General features: G+C 37.3%; 1 protein-coding gene across 1 annotated transcript in view; it reads right to left on the minus strand.

Moving 5' to 3' along the window:
* Positions 1-13,617, minus strand: part of LOC127523782 (bone morphogenetic protein receptor type-1A-like) — a 40,259-nt gene that overhangs the window by 25,784 nt on the left and 858 nt on the right. Inside the window, exon 2 of the mRNA XM_051914861.1 lies at positions 2,174-2,302. The gene's annotated coding sequence lies outside the window, so the exon portion shown is untranslated. The remainder of the gene's footprint in view (positions 1-2,173; positions 2,303-13,617) is intronic.

Genomic DNA, 13,617 nt, shown 5'->3' on the forward strand with positions numbered 1-13,617 from the left:
CAATGAACTTCTCCTATTTTTTCCAAAACGCTGAAACATAAATAGGTCATACTACTCTGTTAAACTACTAAATGTCCGTCATTTTACAACTTGTTTTTACCTAATTGTTGAGTTTACCTAATTAATTACAGCAGCAGGAAGTGCAGTAAAAGACTTTGTTCTTCAGTTGAAGAGTGACATCTGGACACTTTGATCCCAGATCCAACAATCAGTTTGTTTACATTCACTTGAAAAGTTCGATTTTAGTCAGAATAAAACAATAATTTGTCTTTTTAAAATGTAAACCATTTAGTCTAACTGAATTCATGCCAGTCCATTTATGCTTTGTGAAGTTGCACTAAGTGACCTACATTGTAGCTTAGCTTCGTACACACATTTTATTTCAACTATAAAACTTAAAAATACTATAAAAAAATTCTACAGAAACACATTAATTAGTTAACTGTAAGTTTCCTTAACATATACGAATAAACTGTAAATGGTTTAGCAACACAAATGTATGGTTTTTGCAAGTAAAAACTAAGAACTACCATATAATTTATGGTAAAAAAAAAAAAAAAATTGTGTTACATTTTTTATATTCAGTTAATGTTTATTGCATTATTATAGTGTCACGTGTGTTACCCTGATGGTGTTTTGTGTTTGTACGCATGAACATGCGCACCGCCTATATACAATGTTTTATGGACAAGCTGCTTGCAATAGGCTGCAAACTCTGATTAATCATGTGGCTTTCTATTATTATTGTGGTGGTTATCTGTACATTTTAAGTTAAAAGGTAGATTTTGGTAGTTAAAGTAGGTATATTAACATTATGTCACTTAATGAAATATACGGTTATAAGTTGTAAAATATACACGCATCCTCTAAAACTGGAAACATTGTCACAGTATTTTTTTTTTTTACAGTGAATTTCTGGCAACCACAGCTACCAGTTTTTACCATAAATTTAACAGGATTTTTTTTTTTTACAGTGATACATATATAAACATGTCAGAACAGACAAACAGAGCACATAAAACAGGTGGTCAATGTATTACAAACAAAAACCATAGTTAGTTGACAATGTCATTTTCCATTATGCTTCATGTGCATGTTTGAAAGTTTTCCTGCTTCTACTTTCTGCATATTTTCACTGGCATATATGAAATATTCCGTGCCCCATCTCAATATAACTTAGTTATATGTGTGTGGTCTCTGTTTTCGTGTAAGTCAGTACAAGAACAGATTTGTCTGAGCAATTGTATGGGAATCTCAGGCAGTGCGAGTGCAGTTCATGAATGCGAAATTGTACGGCAACAGGGCAGTGTGTTTGCCCAGAAACCACAGTAACGAAGAGGCTGGAGGAACGCGCTGGAAAACTTTAGAGCTGCCCACAGGCGAAGGCCCTGTTTAAAGTCTGGCAGATCACACGGCCTCGTTCAGCTCCACATCCTTTGCAAACATGTGGCTGCAATTGAGTGGAACAGCCCCTCCCTCTAGCCATCCATCCATCTAGCTCCATGTAAACATCCCAGTTCCATACGACTCACTACATCACAGACTGATTGACCCATGCCTCAGAGCGACATCTAAACTCGCACTACAGTCTAATCAAAAGCAAAGCCCTTAAGTACCTGAGAAAATCCCAACAGTGATCCAGTCAATGTGGCGGTATGGAGTTCTGCATGTAAACACAGTTCTCATATGTCGTGGGTCATTAATGGGGGTGGGCTGCAGGGGGATCTGGTCTCTGACAGACCAATCAAGCGCCAATAATTATGAGACAGGAAATCCACTGATTGTGTAGGTCTGTCTCTGTCTCAGGGATGGGGTTAAGGGTTAATCTCTGGGCTTCGGTAATCAAGGTTTTTGTACGCTCCTTCTCCGCTACGAAAATACAGCCAAAGGTGGAGGAAGTAAAGAAAAACTGTGGCATTTACTAATGTAGTTGGCTCTGGATTGAGTCTTTGAAAAAGAAGTGACACTCTGGTAACAGAGCAGAGTGCTCCAATCATTTACCGGCAGTTTAATTTCACAAAGGCTTCTGAGAAATAAGACAGACCTTGATTTACAAAAGAAAAAAAAAAAAAGTATAAAAACACACAGACCAAACAGAAATGGAATAAATTCAATCATAAAGTAAAGGAGAGCATCATACAGCAGTCTGCAACAGGAAGCAGCAGGTTCTTACCTCACAGGGTAGCAAGTGTGGCAGTACATGATGATCCGGGGAATCATGGGTGTCAGTACTAAGAGGCTACTGTCTGTAGATGTATCTCAAGGTAAAGCCACAAACTCTTGTGAAAAACCTTTGTAGTACCTAAAGAGACATGGAGAGCAAAAAAAAAAAAAAAAAAAAAAAAAAGGATGATTATACAATCTGGTGGAAAACTAAGGGCCTGTTTACCTTATTGAAAAAAAAAAAAAAAAAACTAAAATGTGTTTTAAATACATTTATTTCATGGTAAGTATGCTACTAATACATTTACCCCGGTTTCACAGACAAGGCTTAAGCTAGTCCTAGACTAAAATGCATGTTTGAGCTGTTTTAACTGAAAGCAACTTGTACTGACAAATCTTAAAATATGTCAGTGCTATTTTTTTGTCTCAAGATGCACACCAGTAATGTTTTTTTCTTGTGAATGTTTATAAAAGCTACTTAAATATACTAATTGAACTAAGGTCTAATCCTGGCTTAGGTTAAGCCCTGTCTGTGAAACCGGGCCTTACATATTTATGTACTTAATAAAAATACCCTGCAGTTGTACTTTTGGTATACTAAATTGATATACTTAAAGTCTGCTAAATTGGAACAACTAATTTTGTACTTAATGCACTTTAATTGTGCGGAAGTAGTGCTGAGGTCCAACTAAAGATATAATTAAGTATATTTGATTGTGCTAAAGTGGAACTATTGCAAGTATACTTTAGGTACACTTTAAATAACTTGTATTTCAAGACTAATATTATTGAAATACAATCCTTATCATTATTGACATTAAAACACATTTAGGCTTAATATTAAGAAATGTGCAGTGTGCACAAGTAGTACTCCAATTTAAATAAAGTTTAATTATCATTTTTATATCAGTAAGTCTCAAGCGATATGTCAGTAAATATGTTAATATATTTGAACTATACTTAGTATGAAACAAATGTATTTTAAATATATTACTTTTTTACTAGGTTACACCTGGTCATGTCATGCATTTTTATTGATCTGATAGCTATCCGATTTGTTAAAACTGTTCCCTTTACACTTGGCCACATAAATGTGTCTCCGCAAAATGAATATTAATCTGATCTTTAATTCCCGCACTATATGCAAATTTAACAGAGTTCACACCAATGAAAGCAGCAGATATGGGCTGCATTTTATTTATCAACAGCTAATTTCTCTCTCCGCAATAGGAGAGAGAGCAGCATCAGCACTGGTAAAATAATTTAGTCTCGCTACTTTTAATGAAGATGACTGTGTGTTGAGCTTCAGGATGCGACACCGAAATTTCAGTTAAATTTGCATCAGTTTGCATGTCGGTTTGATGAAGAGACATTCAGCTACTCATCTGGGCCATATCTGTGGGAATGTGTGCACTGTCAGATCAGGCTGCAGGCTAACATGCTCTTACACGTTTATTTATTTATTTTTTTAACATTTTGGGAGGAATAAAATTTACATATTCAACAGCCAGATGCATTTACACTTGTCCAGTTTCGCCTGGAATGTGTCTCGAACAACCTCCTCAAGTGGTTTGAGTGATCAGATTTAAATCAGTTTCAAAAGCGTTTCGGAGAGCATTTACACCTGGTCTTTTCATAATCATATAGCTATCCAATCAGAGAAAATGCATTAAATGACCAGGTATAAACAGGCCCATGGAGGAAAGATTACATTTATGAGATAACAACATTAGGAGTCCACTACTGCATAAAACACAAGCAAACAACAATCTTACCATGTCAGAAGAGATTTAGCAGCACTTCTGACTAGAGATAAAATGAAAACTGCCATGACTCTTTTGGATAAAGGAGGAAATTTGTCTTTTTCATATTCAACATCACTATGGAAATAAATTCTCAACGCTAAGGTCAGAAAAGATATTTGGTCTGCCGAATTCCATTTCTGAAAAAAAAAAAAAAAAAAAAGCAACATTCTAAACAATATCTCAATGAACACAAAAACAATTTCCAAAATGTTGACAAGACTAAGTTTAATATAACATCTGTTTAACTTATAACATGAAAGTAAGGTTAATAATATAACTTACATTACACATTTTTCAATTTCAAATTACGGTGATGCAAAAATTAATACACCCCACAACAAAGCTACTACATCTAGTACTTTGTATGGCCTCCATGATTTTTAATGACAGCACCAAGTCTTCTAGGCATGGAATGAACAAGTTGGCGACATTTTGCAACATCTATCTTTTTCCATTCTTCAAGAATGACCTCTTTTAGAGACTGGATGCTGGATGGAGAGTGATGCTCAACTTGTCTCTTCCCCATAGGTGTTCGATTGGCTTCAGATCAGGAGACATACTTGGCCACTGAATCACTTTCACCCTGTTCTTCTTCAGAAATCCAACAGTGGCCTTAGATGTGTGTTTAGGATCATTGTCATGTTGGAAAAGTGCACGACGACCAAGGGCACAGAGTGATGGTAGCATCTTCTCTTTCAGTATAGAGCAGTACATTTGTGAATTCATGATGCCATCAATGAAATACAGCTCCCTGACACCAGCAGCACTCATGCAGCCCCACATAAGGACACTGCCACCACCATGTTTCACTGTAGGCACCATGCATTTTTCTTTGTATTCCTCACCTTTGCGACGCCATACAGTTTTGAAGCCATCAGTTCCAAAAACATTTATCTTGGTCTCATCACTCCAGAGTATAGAGTCCCAGTAGTCTTCATCTTTGTCAGCATGGGCCCTGGCAAACTCTAGGTGGGCTTTTTTGTGCCTGGGCTTTAGGAGAGGCTTCTTTCGTGGACGGCACCCATGCATGCCATTCCTCTGCAGTGTAAGCCATATTGTGTCACGGGAAATAGTCACCCCAGTTTGGCTTTCTACTTCTTTAGATAACTGCAGTGAACTTGCTTGCTGATTTTCTTCAACTCTTCTTATCAGAAGACGCTCCTGTTGAGGTGTTAACTTCCGTGGACGACCTGGACGTCTCTGTGAGATGGTTGCAGTTCCATCTTTTTTAAATTTTTGTACCACTTTTGCTACAGTATTCTGACTGATAAGTAAAGCTTTGCTGATCTTCTTGTAGCCTTCACCTTTCTGGTGTAAAGAAATTATTTTCTTTCTCAGGTCTTTTGACATTTCTCTTCCATGTGGTGCCATTGCTGACAGCATGAAATGGGAAGGGGCTTTAATACCCTTTTATAGTCAACTGTCTGCTGGACACCTGTGTAATGAATAATTAGACTCACCTGTGGTTGAATTCTTGTTAAATTAGACATTTGTAGTCTAAAATTTAGCTTTGATCCAGAGACTTTCAGTGGGGTGTACTCATTTTTGCATCACCCTAATTTGAGTAAAACTGAAAATTTTGTTTTCTAAGTTATATTAACCTTACTTTCATGTTAGAAGTTGAACAGATGTTATATTAAACTTAGTCTTGTCAACATTTTGGAAATTGTTTTTGTGTTCATTGAGATATTGTTTAGAATGTTACTTTTCAAAGGGGGTGTACTCATTTACGCTGAACACTCATCTCATTGCATCACAAATTTAAAAGAGAGTTGAGCCCCTGTTCATTAAATTCTTCCAATTATAAAATTGAATCATGTTAATTTTTCATTAGAGACTTTTTGGTGCGTAAATAAAAGAAAGAAAAAAATATAGAATAGTCTTCAATGTATTCATGATTTCTCACAAGTTGCTTTAGGACACTTTCAGTGTTTCACAGTTGAACAGCTGCCAAATCACAACTTAGCAAGATATCATTTTGGCATTTTCAGCATTACTTGATGTTGGATTATTAAGGAAAAAAAAAAAAAAAAAAACACAATGTAGGGTGACGACTTGGTTTTATGCATCAGTTGTTGATTGGATTTTGAGATGTGGCCACTGCACTCAGAAATGAATACGAGCTTGCAGTCAATTGTAGAGGTGCAGGGTTAAACATTAGGAGGTTGTGAAACATATACATGAATGAATTGTTCTTGGAGGGTGCTTTCATTCACACTGGCAGTTTAGCTCAAAACAGGGCATGATTCGTAAGAAAAATTGGTAATGTGAAAGCTGTCATGCCACACTGCTCACTAAAACCACTTGTGCAGCCTTAGATCAGATCACTTCCATGTTTAGACTATACGTTTGAAAACTGAAAGTACATATTTGCAAGTGAGGTTTGATACAGTATAACAAAGTATGATATGGGCATTTCAAACTCAACCATATTACTTTTGAACTACCAAAAACACAGAAGCTTTAATGTAAATGAGAAACAAATCAAGAGGGTAAATTGTTTGTCGTCAAGAAAGTTCATGTCAAAACTCAACATGGCAAAGTCACTAAATATGTCAAAAAGGAGATCCCAGGATTAAACTGAACTGATACTGTGTGGATTAGCGCCCAACACAGGGCAGAAATGCTTCTTAGACAGAATGTCACCAAGCCTAAGACATTCATATCCACACAGGTGCCAGGAGGAGTTGACCCCACTGCCCTCACTAAGAAAGAGGATTACTTGTTATTTCCCAAGAAGTCCTGGAATGTTGACTTCTTCCCAAATCTGAAGCTTTAGGGATAATCTTTGAAATAAGCCTTATCAAAAATGACAATTAAGCTTTAGGAAATAAGTTTAATTTTAAGTTTTTAATCAGAGCGGCTTGTGTCTGCTCATTTTCACACTCTTGACCAGAAACATGTGGCTTGATTTGTCACATTGTTTTGTTGCAGTGCTGAAAGATGAGCGACAGCTGTAGGAAGTGGAAATCAAACATATGAAGATGCCATCACTGCTGTTAATTCCAGAGGGTTTAGTAAAACCAACAGGAAAGCACGAGGGTGTATAAAAAGCAATTGGGGCTCTGAGGGGAGACTAATACGATCAAAGCGAACGATCAGCCATAGCTAATTGAAATTAAAGCCCATGAAATGAGAAGGTTAGCGTGGTTCACTGAGGCACTGTGGATGGGAACACAGATGCCTCGAGGGAGGGCTCAACTGTGCTTGCAAAGCACCCACTCATTCTTTTTACACTGTGGTTATGATATTCTTTAATGTTTGTGATATTTTACAAGCTCTGAGAGAGCATTCAGTCACGATTCAGCTTCGTGGGAAGGCAACGGCTAAGCTTTTCTGTCAGGATCTTTAGTTTTGTGAGATGACAGCAAACTTGTTTACTGTCAAAGCCACAGGCTTCAAGCACAATTTAAAACCACCAATAAGCAGAAAGCCAGAAAACAGTGCTGAAAATGGTCAGATAATCATACCAAGCCTAAATGCGAACTATGTGAACTAATGCGAACTATGTGATCAGTCAAACAACCACCGGATGTCTTCTTTTGTGCTGAAACACTAACAGTCCATTAAGAGGTGCGACTGGCAAAGTATAAAGGAGAAAGGCAATAATTAACCCTGTGCTCACAATAGTTGAGTGATGATGACCACCATGTAACACATCTGTTCATATTCACCATTTAGGAACTCTTACTCATTTCCTCTACAAAGCAGAGACCTATTACGGAGGAAGTCATTCAATTACAACCAGCCATTCTCCATTCATTTAGGTTATGGCTCTGAAGCAGAAAACACAATATGTAGACTATAGCTCATGGTGCTGTACAAGGCCTTCAGTTAGTCGATCTCCTTGAATCTGCTATTTAATACATAAAAGTAATATTACAACTTACATCTGCACAAAAGGACGCAAATGTGCACGTGACCTTGATGTGCTTGTCTGAATGTATAACTTCGGTTGTGGATGCGCTCTTTCCAAAACAACAATGCTGAAACACAGGCAACTAAATTAAGCACAAAGAATTTACAACATTCTATAACGATAATGTTCTCATTCTAATGTTATGTATATGGAAGTTTGGCACTGCACATCTTGACCTTTCCTGTATTTTTATTATCAAAGTAATTCGAGGCATCACTGCACACTTTTAAAGCCATAATTTCACTTTAGTTCTTCGGTCTGGATGGCATGCTGTCTAACTCTAACCGATCAGAACTTGGGTACCGGCAAAAATTCCGCAATAATCAATTAGAAAAAGATAAGTCGCGGTGATCATCGTTTTCATGATCGATCATCGCTGTCACGTTCAAATATTTGAGTACTCGTGCCCATCCCTAATATATGAAACAAAGTCACTTTTGCTGGAAAACATTATGAATTTTTTTTTTTTTTTTTAATTTTCAACTCATTCTATCTAATGCTTTCAAGACTAACATGTTGTGATTTTTTAAATACTAGTATTGAACAACATTTCATTTCGAATTTCACGCATCACAAAAATCGAGAATAGAAACACATGAAAAAAAGAACTGGTTCCTCAACTGTTATAAAACTCTCACACTTACCCCTAGCCATAAGGGCATCCTTATTGTCAAACCTTGAGGTTCTATATGCATTTAATCTATATACATGCAGAAATTATATCCTGTTTTCTTTGACTGTGATGGATGGACTTGTCTTGCTGGAGGCCTCAGTGCTAATGAATGTTTTTTATTGAGGGTTTTGTTCAGGGTTCAGCAGTACTATAAGCACAAGCAAAGTTCAGACTGAGAGAGTCAGACTCTGGAAATGCCCCTCTTTAAAGTTGTGTGGTTCTGTGCAGATGCCAAACACATCTCAGACCTGACATAATGCGCTGCAAAAATGCAGACGGCATGGTTTGGGAAGATCTTTCCATAATAAAATGTCAAATATAACTACCCATGCAAAGCAGAGGGAAAAGATCCAATACTCAAACAATCAAAACAGTATGCAAAAAAGAGCATGCAATACATTTTGAATAAACCTTACATCTTTAAAAAGCAATATGGGAAAAACTATAAATATGCTCATGTGACCAACATAGCATCCAGGGCTCGACAATAAGGACTGCCCAATGCCCTGGGGCCAGCGTGAACAACACTTGGGACAGTTGACGGAACTGTCACTTGCCCGATCGAGCCAGTGCTGCATCATCCCAAACCTTTATCATTTCACATGTTTTTAAGCCTTGCCAATTTAAATATTACCCAGAAAACTGCATCTCAGTCAAGGTGCAAATACTGAATTGAGTCTTTTAGCCACGTTTCCACCACAGGAACTTTACCCAGAAACTAGGAACTTTGGGGTGGTACTCGGTGTGTTTTGACCACAGGAACCAGGGTCTAAATGAAGTTCCGGGTAAAAAATTCCCCCTCTGAAAGTACCTGCTCTCTAGGTAGTACTTTTTCAAAGTTCTGGAACTTTCGGGGGTAGGACTTGCACGCTGAACATGCTGATTGGTTGAGTTCACGCAGCATTTTGATTGGTTGACTCCACGCAGCATTTTATTTCAACCATCGTTTTTTTAAAGTCTGTTGCAGTGCGTGCAGTAAGAGTGGTTTGCTATTCGAATCAACAATGGAGTTTAAAAAACACGACCGACGGACAGACGATGAGGTTTAGGCTTTATTAAGCTTATATGCGGAGGACGAAATCCAGCGGTAACTGGAAAGTCGCGCGCAGTCCTACGTCACCAGACTATCTTCACGGTACTTTAGACCGCTATGGAAACGCAGCTAGCAATAGGTCTGGGGGGAAAAAAGTTCCTGGGACAAGTTGTTCCGGATCATTTCAGTGGAAACGCGGCTTTTCAAGTCTTCTTGCGCTTGAACGGACATAAACACACAAAAAAATTATGTCAACATGCCCGTATTGGCAAGTATCCTCATAAATACAGTCGGTTATGGCTTAAGTGAACATAAACAGTTGAGAAAGAAAACGTGTATCAGTATATTGGATCCGTGCAATCTCTCTTAAAGTGACAGCAGTAATAAATGCGAGTTAGACTAGTTGTTTTGGTGTCATAACCTTATTTATAAAGGTTACATGGGTCAAAAACAATAACCAGGCCTATTTTATTGTATTACTTTTTTGTGGTGGGGGCCAGTGAAAATTTTGGCAGGGCAAGTAAAAATCTGAACCAGTAGAAAATATCCTTAGCATTGAGCCCTGGGAACATAGTGGCAGGCTCTAGCTATAAGTCACTACTGGATTGGTATAAAGGAGTAGCACTAGATGGTAGATCTAAACATTGGGAGGTCTCGGCACAGCAAATAATGGACGTGTGTGTGCTTTGCACGCTCAGCTAACCACAACCAACTCTGCTCTATTGTTCTGTGTGGTCACAACAAAACCCTCCTGAAAGACATGGCATTTCCTATACAGAGACAGATAAAGAGAGGGACATGGAAAAAGGTATTACATAGAGCTCTACGTCAACATGAGGGTGTAAAGGCTTAACAAAGGCTAATTTAGTTGCGGTTTCCAAATACAAGTGTTTTCTGTACATTTCCTTTAAAAGCATACGTCAAATAGTATTTGATGAACTCAACCTGCATGCATGAAAGATGTGCTTCACTTCAAAGTAGTAAACAAGATTTTTTCATGTAATTTTAACCTGAAACAACTTCAGTCCTTTCTCAAAGCTGCTCAAAAGAATCATTCTTCACTTGCCAACAGCATACAGGCCATTTGCAGATTTGGCATTCATTAAGATTTGAAGATAACATTTAGTGAGAAAAGATTCACCAAGCGGGGATGCGCGCTCCACCTTTCCATGCACTAAAAAAGGGAAATAAACAGGCTTACTGTTACTGCAGAAAGTGATAAGATCTCCCCAGACTCAATTTCATTCTGCCATTCAAGGCCATGAAACTAGTCCTCCTCTGGTTTTTCGCTACCACATCTTATTACAGCCAAGGTTAATTACACAACATTAAACTGAACAGACTACTATGAAGCATGCAACTCCATATACGGAGTATTAAAGGGATAGTTCATCCAAAAATGATAATTCTGTCATTTTCTCACCCTGATGACCCTTATTCTTCTGTGGAAGGTCATTTTTAACAATTCTTGTTTGGTTTTTGTTCATATAATGCAAGTCAGTGGGGGTTAATGTTGTTTTGGACCCCCTTGACTTCAAAAAAAAAAAAACAAGAAAGTTTTCGAATTATCTTCTTGAACAAAAACAGCTGAAACATTCTTCAGAATATCTTCATTTGTGTTCTGCAGAAGAAAACAAGTCATACGGGTTTGAAACAACATGTAAATGATGACAGAATATTCATTTTTTTGGGGTGAATGATCCCTTTAAGCAAATCAGAGCATGTAAGACTAAAAGCAGCTTTGCTTAAAGAAACGTTCTTGTCTGATTCAGCTTAGAGCGCACAGGGACCGAAACCTGACTCTTTTACTCTCTCTCTTCCCCCTTTCCATTCTCCCTCCCTCGTGTTCTCTTTCTCTCTCCTCCCCCCTTTCCAAGGAGAGGCTCTTCTATGGCCAGACGAAAGGCCCACAGGCTGAAAAATAAAGAGCGAGTCATGCATGGAGGAAGCGGGCCACCATTTCTCCTTTAAATACAGCCATAACGATATATAAATAAAGAAAGCCTGGCTCTTAGGGAGAAAATTAGATTTGTTTCTCTCTTCCCCTCCCACTCCAGTCCTTCTATTTTAGTTGCAAGCAGAGCACAGGCCTTTTTCTGGCCTGTGGCTGCAGGAGCAATTCAGATTGCTGAAGGTTTCATGTGCTGTAAGAGGTGGGAGGGGTGCTGTTTTTGAGCCCACATCTTGCACATACAAACATGCTAGTAGATTAGAAAACATGATGCAAATGGCAAGAAATGGGTGCCAAAGGTTTGTGAGAAAGAACAGGCATGAGACAAATCTATCTGACACAGATTGTGAATGTGAATTCTTGTGTCAAGGGCAGGGCTGACCTTATAAACATGCTTCAGGGCAAGTACAAGTAGTCCTGATTATACGTCTGTATTTACACAATTCATGCACTAAATAATCATACGCATTCAATGTATGCAATTACACAACAAATAAAGAGAGCTGTCTAATCTAACACCAACATTGCAAAAAAAAAATTGTTTGCTTAACCAGTATTTTTTCTCTTGTTTACCAAAACATTCAAACATATTTTTACTTGGGAAGCAATATTGCATAATATATTGAGACATATATATTAAATTTGTTCTTAAAACTTATTATATTGAGACATTATATATATATATATATATATATAATGTCTCAATATAATATGTATAAAATTTAACAAAATTATTGATGTTTCTGTTTAAATCTAGAAAACTGCTAATGGAATGAGAAAAGTTTTCTTGCAAATAATGCACCTTATTTTTTTGTTTGTTTGTTTGTTTGTTTGTTTTATTGTTGCAGTGCATTATTTACACTAAACTAAATCCAAAAGTAATAATGGGAAAAATAAGATTTACACCATAAGCTAAACTCTCACTAATTAATTAATTAAAAAAAAAGCTAATAAATATAGCTTTATTCAGACAACAAAGAGTTAAAAGAACTTTGTTTTGTCAAGCAATGTGGTTTTCACACAATTTTGCATGAGAATACATGTGGTGGTTAGACCAGTGCATGCAACAGGAATCTGCACAGGCAAAAGGAGACCCCATTTAGAAAACAGTCTGCCTTCAATTAACATTATTCACACTTGCCAACATGCTATCTCATATCTGTTCACAATGATATCTCCACAATCAAGGACTTTCAGCATATTAAGTAGCTGAAAGTGCCCTATGTTTACTTGAACGACTATTCGTATTCACAACAACACTAAGAGAGGAAAAATAAACTGTAGGCATTAGGTCTATTTGTGTTTCCGAACACTGCCACTAAAAAAGAGAGGGCTTCTCAGAAGAGCCAAGAGCAAGCACAGGCCTTTCTTAGGTTCTCTGTTTTTCATTTGGAGCTTTCTGCACTTTTTTTCCCTCCACAAATCTGAAAGACCAATACCACGGTAAATTAAGATATATGGATAGAACTGCCTCTCTCCTCGTAGGAGATTTATCTCTGTCTCCGTGTTTAATTGCCCCTGGGACTAATCATGGGTCTGTTCATTCTCTAGGTGCTGTGGAGGGTCAGGACCAAAAAAAAAAAAAAGATTTACACTTTATTCTAAACGTCCCTCTAAAACAACTTAGAAGAAACTGCATAAGTTTTCAAAGGAGACATAAATGTTATAGACCAATAGCTCATAGTTAAGGGTGTTAAAATTTCACACAGAAAGCTGAGTGAATTGTGGAAACATAATCCAAGTAGTCTTCTATTTTACAAATACTCAAAAATAAGAAAACAACCAAGGCAAAAATGCAACAAATGAGTCAGAATGACCGGTTGTCCATAATCGGTTTGACCAACTTAATTAGTTATCAGTTCTTTAATATCAGGTCTATCGATAAACAGCATAATTTTGTGGCAGCACCCAAAAACAGTATTCAGAGATAAACTAACTAATGTAATGTAGAGCTCAAAACAAATATCTAAGTTAATTTGTGACATTTAAATCGCAAAAGCTTGCATAAATATAATAGCATAAATAACAACGGTATTGCTGTCAATGCAATAATCATAATAAATATCATGTTTT

Source organism: Ctenopharyngodon idella, chromosome 12, assembly GCF_019924925.1.
Source record: "Ctenopharyngodon idella isolate HZGC_01 chromosome 12, HZGC01, whole genome shotgun sequence".
Lineage (NCBI taxonomy): Eukaryota > Metazoa > Chordata > Actinopteri > Cypriniformes > Xenocyprididae > Ctenopharyngodon > Ctenopharyngodon idella.